The 13,800-nt window shown below is 42.5% G+C and overlaps 1 pseudogene; it reads right to left on the bottom strand.

The window, feature by feature from the left end:
- Positions 1-3,674: 3,674 nt before the first annotated feature.
- Positions 3,675-4,379, bottom strand: LOC114888353 (annotated as a pseudogene).
- Positions 4,380-13,800: the final 9,421 nt, after the last annotated feature.

Below are 13,800 nucleotides of genomic sequence, written 5' to 3'. Positions count from 1 at the left end.
AATCGAAAATATGATACAAATGGGTTATCAAAGGGGAAAGTGGTGGGGATAACTTAGGAGTTTGGGGTTAACAGATACAAACTACTGTATATAAAATAGATAAACAACAAGGTCCTGCTGTATAGCACAGGGAACTATATTCAATATTTTATTATAAGATATTGAATGTCATATAATAGTTTATCATATAATGGAAAAGAATATATATATATATATATCTGAATCACTTTGCTGTACACCAGAAACTAACACAACTTTGTAAATCAACTATCCTTCAATTAAAAAAAAAAGAATTTTAATTAGAAAATGTGCCTTAAGTTTGTACTTAAAAAACCTAATTTTGTAACACAAATAATAACAGAGGAGCAGAGACTGCTGCAACTCCCAGAATTCCACTTGAAACTATGGTTCAGCCATGGACAAAGTTCTGGATTTAAGGACTTGAAGTACAGACCACTGCTAGCCTTCAAGCATTTTATGTTCTTGGGCAAGTTTTGGCCACTTTGTTCTCTCTCTCTCTTTTTTTTTTCCCTTTCTTGAAATAACTTGAAATCCATACTGCTGACCTATTTCACAGGAAAATTGTGTGAAGAATCTCACAGAAGAGCCAAGAGACCACAACTTGCTTCACAGTTTCAAGGTGTGCATCAGGGTGGGGTTTTACCCACTTCTGGGTTCAGTATGGCTCTTATTTGGACCCTGAGAGCACCAGTCTGAGTCTTTATTATATGACAGGCCCCGTTCTAGATAAAAATGTGGAGAACAATTGGTCTTGAGCTGCTTCAGGTCTTTGTAAGGCACTTCCAGCCTTACTTTGTCAGACTCAAGTGGATCTCCTGAACCTGTTTTTTGCAAGGGTCTTGCATGCGGACCACCTTTCCTAAATCTCTTCCCTTAAGATGTGGAAAGTCTTCCTGTTCCCTGGGGGCTGTGCCTCAGAGATGCGTGCGACCCACATTCTGTCCTACAGCTGTCACCCATAGGCACAGGGCCTGTGGGAATTGTGGGAACAATTCAGTCCTTAACAGGTGAGGATGGAGGCTCCCACTCTTGGACGTGGCTCCCCCTCTTCCCATGGTCTAGAGCTCAGTGTGTCTCCCGGTGCTGCCTCTTCCCTGTGGATGGCTGATCCCAGCCTCTTCCAGCTGTGCCAAGCTTTCCCAAGTCACAAGAAATAGGTATGGGAAGATCTCTGGACTAGAGTAAAAGACCTGGATTCCGGTTCTGTGCCACTCCAAGCCTTGAGCAGGTCACTTCAATGCTGAGTCTCACTTTCCACTTGTGAAAAACGCATGGTTTAGATGAACATTAATGTCCTCATCACTCAACAAAACCAGTCCGATATGAGGAACCAAACCTCGGTAAAATGTTAGTGGGTATTAACTGGGCTAATATATTTCCTCTTCCAGGTCACATTTTTGAAGTTTACCTTGGGTGCCCTGAGGAATTTTGTCTTCCCTTATTCCAAAGGGTTTATTTCCATATTGACTGTATGTAAATATTGAGGCAGGCCCATGGGAGTATATTACTTCAGGGAGTCCAGACTCTAGTAGCCCTCAAGCCACCTTCTCCACTGACATCCATTGACAGTCAGGACTGTGACGACCAGTTATTTATTTATTTTTTATAATTACAGATACTTAAAAAATTATTTATTTATTTATTTATTTAAATTTTTTTTGGTTTTTTTTGGCTGCGTTGGGTCTTCATTGCTGTGCGCCGGCTTTCTCTAGTTGTGGCGAGTGAGGGCTACTCTTCGTTGTGGTGTGCCGGCTTCTCATTGCGGTGGCTTCTCTTGTCGCGGAGCATGGGCTCTAGGTGCACGGGCTTCAGTGGTTGTGGCACGTGTGCTCAGTAGTTGTGGCTCACGGGCTCTAGAGTGCAGGCTCAGGAGTTGTAGTGCACAGGCTTAGTTGCTCCACGGCACATGGAATCTTCCCGGACCAGGGCTCGAACCCGTGTCCCCTGCATTGGCAGGCGGATTCTTAACCACTGCGCCACAGGGAAGCCCCGGATACTTTTTTTTATTTTTTACTTTTTGGCCGCGCCACCTGGTGCAGCTTGCAGGATCTTAGTTCCCCGACCAGGGATCAAACGCGTGCCCCCTGCAGTGGAAGCACAGAGTCTTAACCACTGGACTGCCAGGGAGGTCCCTGAGGACCAGTTATTTAAATGGAAAGGATTTGGGGATAGGTCAGTGAGAACAATCGAATAAAGTAGCGTTATGCTTCAGGCCCATAGGGTACATCTCATTCCAGTGGGGATCATTTGATGGAAACATGAAAGACTACAGTTAACTGGTTGTGAGCCCTGCCCCGCACCGCCCTCCCCCCCGCCGCCCCCATTGGTCTAAGAATAACCATCCAAGGGTCTTCTCCCATGGAGGAAGGTGGAGAGTCAAGATAATAGGAAAGTCATCACCAGACATCACCCCTGTGTTCTAGCTCCCAGAGGGCAGAAAGGATCCTCAGGTCTCTGCTAAATCCAGAGGGATAACCTAGCTCTTCACAGGCTCTCTGTCTCAGTGTCATGACGTAAGAGGAAACATGAAAGGCAAAGATTTGAAGTCCCACCATTATCCTTCCCTCTGCATCTCCAGAACCATCCAGGAATCACCTTGGCACAGGATGACTCCTGTGGCCTTTTAAAGACTGGATTGTGGTGCCATTTCCAAATGTGCAAACGGTCTAGAGAGAAGCCCCTTTGAGGAGAATGGGGTGAAAATGTCACCACACTCCCACTCTTCAAGGCCTGGAAGAGGACTAGCAGGTAGAATTGTAGAGCACCGAGCAGTGTCCTTGGGGAGAAACAAGACATCCAACATCTCACTGGCTTTGCATTTTGGAGAGTCTAAGATGAGACAAAGGGTGCCTGAGAAATAAGATCAGTTGAATATTCAGTTCTCCAAAATATCAACAATTTAATTAAACAACAGGGTTGATCTTGGCACTCTCAAGGAACTCTTTTTAATTAAACTTTGCATTTCTTCGCGCTGCTCTGCGGTGGCATTCCAGGGTAGCATTTGGCTTTGAATGAGCCGTCATTTTGTCCACCCATGATGGTTAGGAAACGCCCCACTGCTGAGTTAACAGAATTCTTTTTTTTTTTTGAAGACAGCAATATTACTATTTATTGACACTTAGAAGCATTATCCTATTATTAGGAATAGTGTAATAACACCTCATTCTTATTATGTTTTATAATCATTAAGTACATATGAACACATATAATAAAAATACAGATACTGCATGGTGACTAATTTGGGAATAAGTCCAGAGTCTAAGTCACAGCACGCATAAACTGTTTATGTCTTAACTGCTCACTTATACCTGAACAAGTTTTCATTAAGCATACTAATAATTTCCAAGTGATGTAATAAAAAGTCTGGTTGCCATATTTTATTATTTTTCTTAATTACATTTGGGAGAAAGATGCTAGCTGCTTCACCTATTTTAATACTAGTATATTCTGGATCATATACAAATACATACATAGAAACTTAAATGATCATAAATTTCCCATGAGGAGATTTATTTAGTCTGTGTCATTGGTGTGTACTTGCAAAACATTTTAACACTGCAAACATTAGAGGTTTCAAGATTGGGCACAGGAAAAAGTTTTACTCTACGACGATGATGCTGGTGTGCACTTCTCCACAAGGCCTCTTAGTGACGTCAATCAATGGGAGGTAGGAGTTTATCAATGAACTGCCTGATATCCATCACTTCCTGTTGACATGAACTGTGCATCATGCCTCCATAGGTTTTGAAGGTTACATTGGCTGGATTTACCAATGTTTTTAGCCTTTCAGCAGTAAGAGAACCAAACATTAGGGTAACTAAAGGACCCAAATCTCCATGGCACTGAAGAACAGAAATGTCTCTATTCACGCCATTGATAGGACCCTGTGGAAAGGAGGCCCGCAGGAGCAGCCAGCAGCTGAGAGCGGTGACGCCTGCCAGCTTCTGCTGTGTGGTCAGTGCCGTGTACAGAAATAAAGCCCCTCCCTGAGAAAATCCTCCCAAAATAATTCTGTTAGAAGGAATGCCATTCTTCACCTCTTGCTCTATTGAAGCTTTTACACTTTCTGCTGACTATTTAATTCCAGTTTCATCTTCCTGTGAATCTAGTGAAAGCCCAATAATGTCAAACCAAGAAGGCATGGCCATGTTCATACTTAATGTTACAGGCATAACCGGTGTGTGCGGGCCGATGTATTTGATGTGGGCGCTTCTGATACCTGCAAAGGCTTCTGCCCATCCATGCCCCGTGTCTCCCAATCCATGAAGGAAAATTACCGCGTCGGTGGCCTTCCGGACGGCGGGCACGATGGCGGGCAGGATGGCGGGCAGCGGGGCCGACATGTTACTGCCACACATACACCGGCTCTACCGACCGCGCGTCGCAAGCGGCAGGCGGAGCCGGCGCCAAGCCACGGCCCAAGGGCGCACGCTCAGGCGCGTACGCGCAACAGAATTCTTAAATGTGAGTATCACGGACTCTTCATTTTCACCCATATTCAGAAACTTTCATTAGGGTTAATGAAACTTGCGTGTTATTTTATTCTTTTCCGGGCTGTCTGCAAAATATCTGCCTCTACATAGAACTCAGATGTTGACTAAGTTTCAGGTCAAATTTCAGCCCTTTCATCTGTAAAATGGTGTCACAAGTCTCTCTTAATGCAAAATTATTTTACATTTTGGGTGACGACATGACAAAAAAAAAAAAAAAAGAAAGAAAAGCTCATGACAAGGTGTGTGGCATGACCTCTAACGCATAGTAGCCAGAATTCATGAGAGCTGGGCTACTAATCACCCTGCACGAAAGTGAAGATGCTGCCATTGTAGAAATTGCTTGTAAAATTGCTAAAGTATCAATTTTAAGGTTTAGAGTGGAGAGAATCCCATCAAGGGTAAAAAGGACATCAAATTATTATGTAGACATTATTCTCATAAACTACTCATCTTCTAACTGGGAGGGGGCTTTGTACACATTGCAGAAAACTGATTGACAGGTGAGAAAGAGGATGCGATTAGGAAAGATGGGTGAATGGAAGTGGATAGTGTGGTGATTGTCTTCCTATAATACTGACTGTAATAATTTGACTATATGACCATTTTCTGCTCTGTATAAACATACATCACAAAAAACCCCTATTTCAGCCGAATTCTCTACACACGTATATATAATCCAAATGCCTCCGTCTAAACTCTTGGAAAACAATGAGTCAGAACAGCATAGATTTCAAATTGGAAACAAAATACATCAAAGTAATTCAGATTATTAAAATCCAAGATCAACCATGTTGGGGTTAAAAATATTACTTTAATCTTCCCAACAAATTTTGTTATAGGATGTTCTTTTAGAGTGTGGCAAAACAAACTCCTAAAACTGATCACCAGAATTAAAAAAAAATAATTCGTGGGGCTTCCCTGGTGGCGCAGTGGTTAAGAATCCGCCTGCTAATGCAGGGGACACGGGTTCGAGCCCTGGTCCGGGAAGATCCCACATGCCGCGGAGGAACTAAGCCCGTGAGCCACAACTACTGAGCCTGCGCTCTAGAGCCCGCGAGCCACAACTACTGAAGCCTGCGCGCCCTAGAGCCTGTGCTCCGCAACAAGAGAAGCCACCACAATGAGAAGCCCACGCATTGCAACGAAGAGTAGCCCCCGCTCACCGCAACTAGGGAAAGCCTGTGCGCAGCAACCAAGACCCAACGCGGCCAAAACTAAATAAATAAAATAAATAATAAATTAAATAATAATAATAATTCGCAACACGGGAAGTCTGGCGAAACTCTTTTTTGCTCTACTATAAGTATTAATATGTTGTGCTTTGGGAAACTTCATGTATTTTACAGCTAATGCTAAATACGCCAGAAGTAATTGCATTATAATGTGTATATAAGAAACAAGAGGGACTTCCCTGGTGGTCCAGTGGTTAAGTGCCTTCCACTGCAGGGGATGCGGGTTCGATCCCTGGTCGGGGAACTAAGATCCCACAGGCTGCGGGGCAACTAAGTCCACGCGCTCTAGAGCCTGCACACCACAACTAGAGAGAATCCCGCATGCCGCAACGAAGATCCAGCGTGCCGCAATTAAGACCTGATGCAGCCAAATAAATACATAAATAAATACTTTTTAAAAAAATTAACAAGAAATTTTAAGTTGAGGAGGAACCAAGAGGGTTTTCAAAGCTGAGTTTCTTCTTTTTGAATACAACCACAAGACTCATATATCTTTTTCCTTCTCCATATGAAAGTAGAGTAATTCTGGTTGCTCTGTATTGCTGTCTTTGAGGCTTTGCTCCTAATGACTAGTCATAAGCAATTAAAATTTTTTTCTTTTTTTTTTACTCCTATGGCCTCTCTAGAGCATGCTTTGCTTCAAAACTGACTAATGTCAAGATTATCTACATCGTTAATGAACACAAGTGGCTTGAAATGTTATACAGGGAAATCTATTCCTCTTAAGAGCTAGATCAGGAACATAGCAACGGAGAAGATAAACCTTTTCATAATAACAAATGAACAACCATGGGAGAAAAGAGCTGAGATTTCTTTCTAGCACAAAACAAGAAACTAAACTATTAAAGGAAAAGAACTATTGTTAGTCCTATAACCTGAAATGTAAAGTGGATCCTGAGCCTCACTTTCACTGTAATTTTCTAAACTTTTGGAAAATGGACTTTCTAAGCAGGGCATTCTGAATGTACACATATAATGGACTTTACTAGGTAGATGCAATTGATGTTATGATTACTCACCAACATCTTTAGCTAGTGGAGGATCTGGGTAGCATTATTTTATACAGGTCAAAGCCCATTAAAAATAAACTCCAAGGTCAAATAACAAAATACATGTGAAAAATATTTTTTTAATTAATTGATTTATTTATTTTTGGCTGTGTTGGGTCTTCGTTGCTGTGTGCAGGCTCTCTCTAGTTGCGGTGAGCGGGGACTACTCTTCGTTGCGGTGCGCAGGCTTCTCATTGCGGTGGCTTCTCTTGTTGCGGAGCACGGGCTCTAGACATGCGGACTTCAGTAGTTGTGGCTCATGGGCTCAGTAGTTGTGGCTCTCAGGCTCTAGAGTGCAGGCTCAGTAGTTGTGGCGAATAGGCTTAGTTGCTCCACGGCATGTGGGACCTTCCCGGACCAGGGCTCGAACCCGTGTCCCCTGCATTGGTAGGCAGATTCTTAACCACTGCACCACCAGGGAAGTTCCATGAAAAATATTTTGAATGTTAAAAATGCAAGGCCAATGTAAGAAAGTATTGTGTTATGTCAAATATAGGGAGAACATATGGCCGTGGCTTGGGACTCATTTTTAGATGGAAGTTCCAGAGATATTTATTCTGAACAAAAATAACCAGTACATTTATCCTTTGCCATTGAATTTGAAGAAAGAGAAAGAGAGGAGAAAAGAAATTGAAATTTGTATTAGTCAGGACTCTGTGTTCAGATAACAGAAACTCAACTCCAACTAACTTTAGCAAAAAGGGAATTTACTGGCTCATGTAAAAGCGAAAGTCCAGGAGAGCTGGACCTAGGGACTCAAATATCATTTGGCCTCTCTCTCTCTCTCTCTTTCTCTCTCTGTCTCTGTCTCTGTCTCTGTCTCTCTCTCTCCACCTTCTCTTCCACTACCAATGCTCTTTCTTTAAGAGATAGAAAATATGGTAGAACCAATGAAATGTGTGTGCAAAATCTGAAGGATGGGCTGGGAGCCGATACTGAAGTTCAAATTCCTCTTTCTTGGGGGAACTCAGTCTTTTTTCTATTCAGCCTCTCAGCTAATTGGATGAGTCCCACCTACATTATGGAGGGTAATCTGCTTTACTTAAGTCCACCTACTTAAATGCTAAGATCATCTGGAAATACCCTCACAGAAACTTCCAGAGTAATATTTGACCATGTATTTTAATTGGTTAATGTTAGACATAGGGTAATACCATATACTCTTAGTGGCTACATAGTCATGCCAATATCACTTCTTTTGTGATTACTAGTGCACTGACTTTATTCATACTGATCTGGGGGAGAGGGTGTCCGGAGGTACTGCAGTCTGAAAGGAGATCTTAGTTCCCTGACCCTTGAACAGGAATTGAACCCGGGATGCGGTGGTGAAGGCGCTGAACCCTAACAGCTAGACCACAAGGGCCAGCATAAAGGACTTGCACAGCCGCAGATTTTGGTATCCAAGGTGGGGTCCTGGAAGCAATCCCCAGGATACGGAGGGAGGACTGAACCAACTTCACTCAGGCTCCCTCTGACTCTCATACCCTCTTTTTTTTTTTTTTTTTTTGCTTTACTTCTCTCATCTATTTTATTTTTATCCTGCAATGTTTTACTTATATTTGAAAACTACCTAAATCCTTTTTGGAAGAAGGCAGAATATAAATGAACAAATAGTGCTTATTTTACAGGGTGAGTACAGCTATTTTAGCCAATGCATTTTGTTCTCTTAATAAAATGCCCCATGAAAGAACCTTCTGGAGGAACTTGCCTGACTCCTCAGTCTAGATTCTAGATTCTAGATCCCAGAGTAGGCAAAATCAGATAAGCAGCCCTCTTACAGGGATGTTTTTCAAATTTAGATAATAGATGCCTCTCTTTTAAAAGAAAATCATTATCACAGACCTTCATTACTGACATTTTAATTATAATATTACCTAAATATGTAAAGTCATAAAATGAGATAAAAGTTCCTTATATATATAGTTATTATATAACTAAAAGCCAAAACAAATGTATTAATTAAATACCAGCAAAGCTACAAAAGTAAAATTTCACAATTTTAATGTGATGAAGGATGCCATTGTGCAGAAATTAAATTTCAAGTGCAGCTTTCTAATTTATATATTTTTTGGTTTCCTTTTTTGTGACTTCCGTAGTACTAATGTGGCTTCAATAATACAACTGCTAATAATTATTCACCTAAGTATATTTTTCAAGACAGTATTAACATTTTCAAAACTTTTGAACTTCAAAACAATCTTATAATATAAGCAAAACTATCAGTGAGAATTCCATGGATGTCAAACTTAAAAGTAGCTCTGTAAAACTGTCCCCTTCTAAGATAAAATTAACGTCACAATGTAATTGGAATATGTGTTAAATGGGTAACAAAACCAGTTACTGCTTGAATAAGGAGCAGGAAAATGCTTCACTTGATATTTAGTATTATGCTTGCTGCTAATGAATTTTTGCGACTTGGTACTGACTGCAGTAGAGGGGATTCTTTTGGATGTAAAACTTTGACTATGGGATTAATGAATCAACCCTCTCAGCACTTTCCTCTTTTCAAACTCCTGCAAAATTTTTGTCTGAGAGCATCTGAGTACACGTGTTGCATGGATATACTCGGAATTCCGCGTGATTCTGGTAATAGTAATTCTTTTTAGATTACCATTGAAATTAAAATGTAATATTAAAAAAAAAAAAAAGACCCCAGACCCTAAGGAAACACGTGCAACCCACAGCTTGAGAAATACTGCCTTACAGAGTGCTTCTTTAGCAGGCTGACCCCTGGGAGATAGAACAGTAGCATCACTGGGTTGGGACAGAAAGGCCATCCTGAGCCCCAAGTCCAGGCTTCTTCCCTTCTTTTCCTCCTCACCCCTTGTCACCATTTGCCCCATGTGTGGATGGACCAACGCACAGCCCATCAGCTCCTGCCCTGGATGCAGAGACGTCATTGTCCAACTTTCCCAGACGGTCTGACAAAAAGAGGGCTGAGGAACCCTTAGGCAGAACTTCTCACTCTGTAACGTGCATGCAGATCCCTGTAGAGCTTGCTTAAATGCAGATCCTGACTCAATAGGTCTGGAGAGGAGCCCGAAATTGCATTTCTCACAAGTTCTCAGGATCCATCCAATCCCCCTGGCTTGTGGCCCACAGTTTGAGAAGTTTGAGTCTAGGGCCTCCCGGCCCTATTCGGGGACGCCACTCAGAGTAGGCAAACTGTCCATGGTTTGCCCTAAGTTACTGGAAAGTTGCCTTAACACTGTGTTTTGCTTGGGACCATGGCATTTTGGCTTCTATGAAATGGAACAGAGACTTATTAAGCAGATTAAACAGATTACAACCATCTCATTTCAATCGGAGAGAAAGAAAGTTTCATCAGACCCAAAGGATCTTTGTATTATAGGGATTTTTCATACCACTAGTTGGTACGAAGTTTCTATAAGATTAACAGCCAAAGACTCAATATAGATAACTCTAGAAACTCTGAATTAATTTTAATTCTACTTGGTGGTAAATCAATAAATGGAATAATTTAGGAGTGAAGTGAGTGATTTTATTTTCCTTTTGCGTTGGATTTCAGTGAGTGCTGGGTAGCTTTAACGTACCATTATGTCAGCCTGCTCCCAGACTGATATTCATGGTTAGGAAATATTTTATTTTTAATTAAATGCTATATATTATTAGAAGAAACTCAGGACAAAGTTATCTCCCTTCTGTGAAGCCTATAAAAATCTCCTTGCGTCAGTTATAAATGTAGTTGGCTGTGAGTGACAGAAAATCCAGCCCACTGTGGCTTTAGCAGATGGTGGATTACTTTTCCCACATAGCAAGAATCCTGGAGGAAGGTGGCCTAGTATCGGTTCAGCAGCTCTGTGATGTCAGGGTCACTGTCTTGGAATTTTGACAGGAAAAGGGGGATAAGGACAGCATCAGCCTTATCCACTGATATAACCAGGAAAGCCAAAATTTCCCAGAAGCCCCCAGCAGACTTTTGCTGACACATTTTTGGCCAAAACTATGACACACAACCACTCCCTCCCAACCCCTAGTGATGGAGGCAAGGGAGAAGTTGGGAAAAAGATGATGGATTAGTCATCCAATTGTTTTTTTAATCTCAAATTTCTCTTCTGCTTAACTGAAAAGGAGAATATTGTTTATCTCTATTTTATGCTACTTCTCTATTGGCAGAAATTGTGATGGTTTAAAAAGTATGACAGATATATGAAATTTCTGAAAAAAATCACAGAGTCCAAAGATTCCTGATTAATATGAAAAGTGGAACATAAAAGAATTCCCTTACTTGACACTCCTTCTAAGGACATGCGATGCAGTCCTAAGGTGAAAGGTCATAGGGTCATAAACACCTCTAGGTCCTCTGTCCTTCCCTGGTCTTATCATGGCAGGTCCCAGCTCCCAGTGGGTCCACCCGTTGCTGGAGACCTCAGTACAATGGCTTCCCCTTCCTGCTTGCCCATCCTCCTTAAGGAACCAAGAAAGAACATTGCAAAGATTCCAGGACTTGTTCAGTCTTCGATTACTTGACCTCCTCTTTGTTTTATTTTGTTGTTGTTTTTTTTTTTTTTTTTTGCAGTATGCAGGCCTCTCACTGTTGTGGCCTCTCCCGTTGTGGAGCACAGGCTCTGGACGCGCAGGCTCAGCGGCCATGGCTCACGGGCCCAGCCGCTCCGCGGCATGTCGGATCCTCCCGGACCGGGGCACGAACCCGTGTCCCCTGCATCGGCAGGCGGACTCTCAACCACTGCGCCACCAGGGAAGCCCCTCCTTTTTTGTTTTGACGCTTTGATGTGATACCATAGTTCTTAGCATTAAACCCTACATATCTGATAAATTTGTTTTGAACTGGCCATGGATTCTTGGCTTTATCCTTAATTTCAAATTCTGTTTATAAACACCAAGGTTCTTAGTGACTCTTTTCTTTTTAAATAACCGATTTCATTGTTTAAACACTATGAAGGGCTTTTTATTCTTGAAGATTTTTTTTGATGTGGACCATTTTTAAAGTCTTTATTGAATTTGTTACAATATTGCTTCTGTTTTATGTTTTGGTTTTTTTGGCCGCGAGGCATGTGGGATCTTAGCTCCCCGACCAGGGATCGAACCTGCACCCCCTGCACTGGAAGGTGAAGTCTCAACCACTGGACCGCCAGGGAAGTCCCTCTTAGTGACTATTTCTAAGGAAGGATCAATTTGGCTGCTATGCATTTGTCTGCTAGGAGAGTCTTCTGTTTTCCAGTTTTACTAGGAATTCTGCACTTCCTATCTTTTTTGCAGAACTGAGATGTTGGATGGCTGCTCTTATGACGTTAGGCTGACCTATCAATGGATTTCTTAGTTTACTTGTACGTCAGGCAGTGCTGTACAGGGTGCTGGTGTTCTAGCTCATACTTCTTTTTTTTTTTTGCGGTACGCGGGTCTCGCACTGTTGTGACCTCTCCTGTTGCAGAGCACAGGCTCCGGACGCGCAGGCTCAGTGGCCATGGCTCACAGGCCCAGCCGCCCCGCGGCATGTGGGATCTTCCCGGACCGGGGCACGAACCCGTGTCCCCTGCATCAGCAGGCGGACTCTCAACCACTGCACCACCAGGGAGGCCCTGGCTCATACTTCTTGTCCGGTCCCCATCACCTCCAGATGTCAGCCTCAAACAAGATAGGAAATATTTAACCATATTGCCAGCTTTTTTTTCATCGTGTCTAGGACCTCTGTTACTGAAGAACTACTCTAATCACACAAAACTGTAATTGCAATAGAAGGAGAAAGTCTATTCATATATATTTAAATATATAACAGCTTTTTGAGATTTATTTGAATGAGTTATTCTTTTAGAGGTGTTTTAAAGAAGATAAGGGGAGGGCTTCCCTGGTGGCGCAGTGGTTGAGAGTCCGCCTGCCGATGCAGGGGACACGGGTTCGCGCCCCGGTCCGGGAAGATCCCACATGCCGCGGAGCGGCTGGGCCCGTGAGCCATGGCCGCTGAGCCTGCGCATCCGGAGCCTGTGCTCCGCAACGGGAGAGGCCACGACAGTGAGAGGCCCGCATACCGCAAAAAGAAAAAAGAAAAGAAAATAAGGGGAAAGAATTCAGAGATAGGACCCTTCACGTAAGGAGTTCAGATCTTGGAGCATCTGGATGAAAGAGTTTCGAGCAGGGAGTCTTACCTGGGCCACTTTAAATCTTACGGTATGGATGGAGCTGAGTCTGCCTACTTTACCAGTGTTTACAAGACATGGTCCCATCCACACAGGATGAGCAAAAAGATGCTGCATGAGGGACCCTACCATGGAGCAGCTTGAAACACCACAAGTGTCTAGGGGTGGGGGAGATGCACAGAGGAGGAAGTGAGGAACTCGGAAGAAAAACTGAATCTGCCCCTCCATTTTCCTTGGAGGGAGCCCCGATAGTTTCTTTTACTAAGTACTTTCAGAGGGTAAAGGCTATAATTTCTGTGGAAAGAAAGAAAAATTGTGAATTAAAAACCAGATTTTCTGTACGTCAGCGAGATTTCAATTTAAAAAGAAGAAAATTGTGTAAAAAAATCAGATTTTCTCTCAACTCTCTGACCTAGTAATTTTTTTTAAAAGAGCAGATTTCGGGGGACTCAACCTTTCTGCCTTACTTGGGACAACAGAAAATGTCCCCTTTTAGTAGGTGCTTATGATGGTGATGGCGGTGAAAATATGAGTGCTTCTTTCTAAACAGAAAGCATTTCACTAGCAAACCAATCGAAAAGAATATAAACCAGATATTTAAATATTGAAAGAAACGGAGAAAGGGTGGTAGTGTCAGGATATTTGGAAATGACAAAAATGGGATGACTGCTTAAATACATACAGTGGCAAAAATATACCCTTGCTCTCTGGAGCAGCAAACAAAGATGTGTCAGCTTATGGAACAAGGAAATGATGGGTCTCTAAACACTACTTTGATGAGCCACAGCTGGTGACTCTGTTCTGTGGATGGCATTTCAGAGTGTTTTTAATGTGCGTGCATGTGCTAAAGTATCAGGAGTTGAATTTAACCACCTGCTAGGGCTTGGGG

Source organism: Monodon monoceros, unplaced genomic scaffold (genome assembly GCF_005190385.1).
Source record: "Monodon monoceros isolate NGI ecotype Baffin Bay Population unplaced genomic scaffold, NGI_Narwhal_1 Super_Scaffold_8, whole genome shotgun sequence".
NCBI classification, from domain to species: domain Eukaryota; kingdom Metazoa; phylum Chordata; class Mammalia; order Artiodactyla; family Monodontidae; genus Monodon; species Monodon monoceros.
Note: the sequence above shows the minus strand (reverse complement) of the source record. Positions and strands in the feature narration are given on the sequence as shown.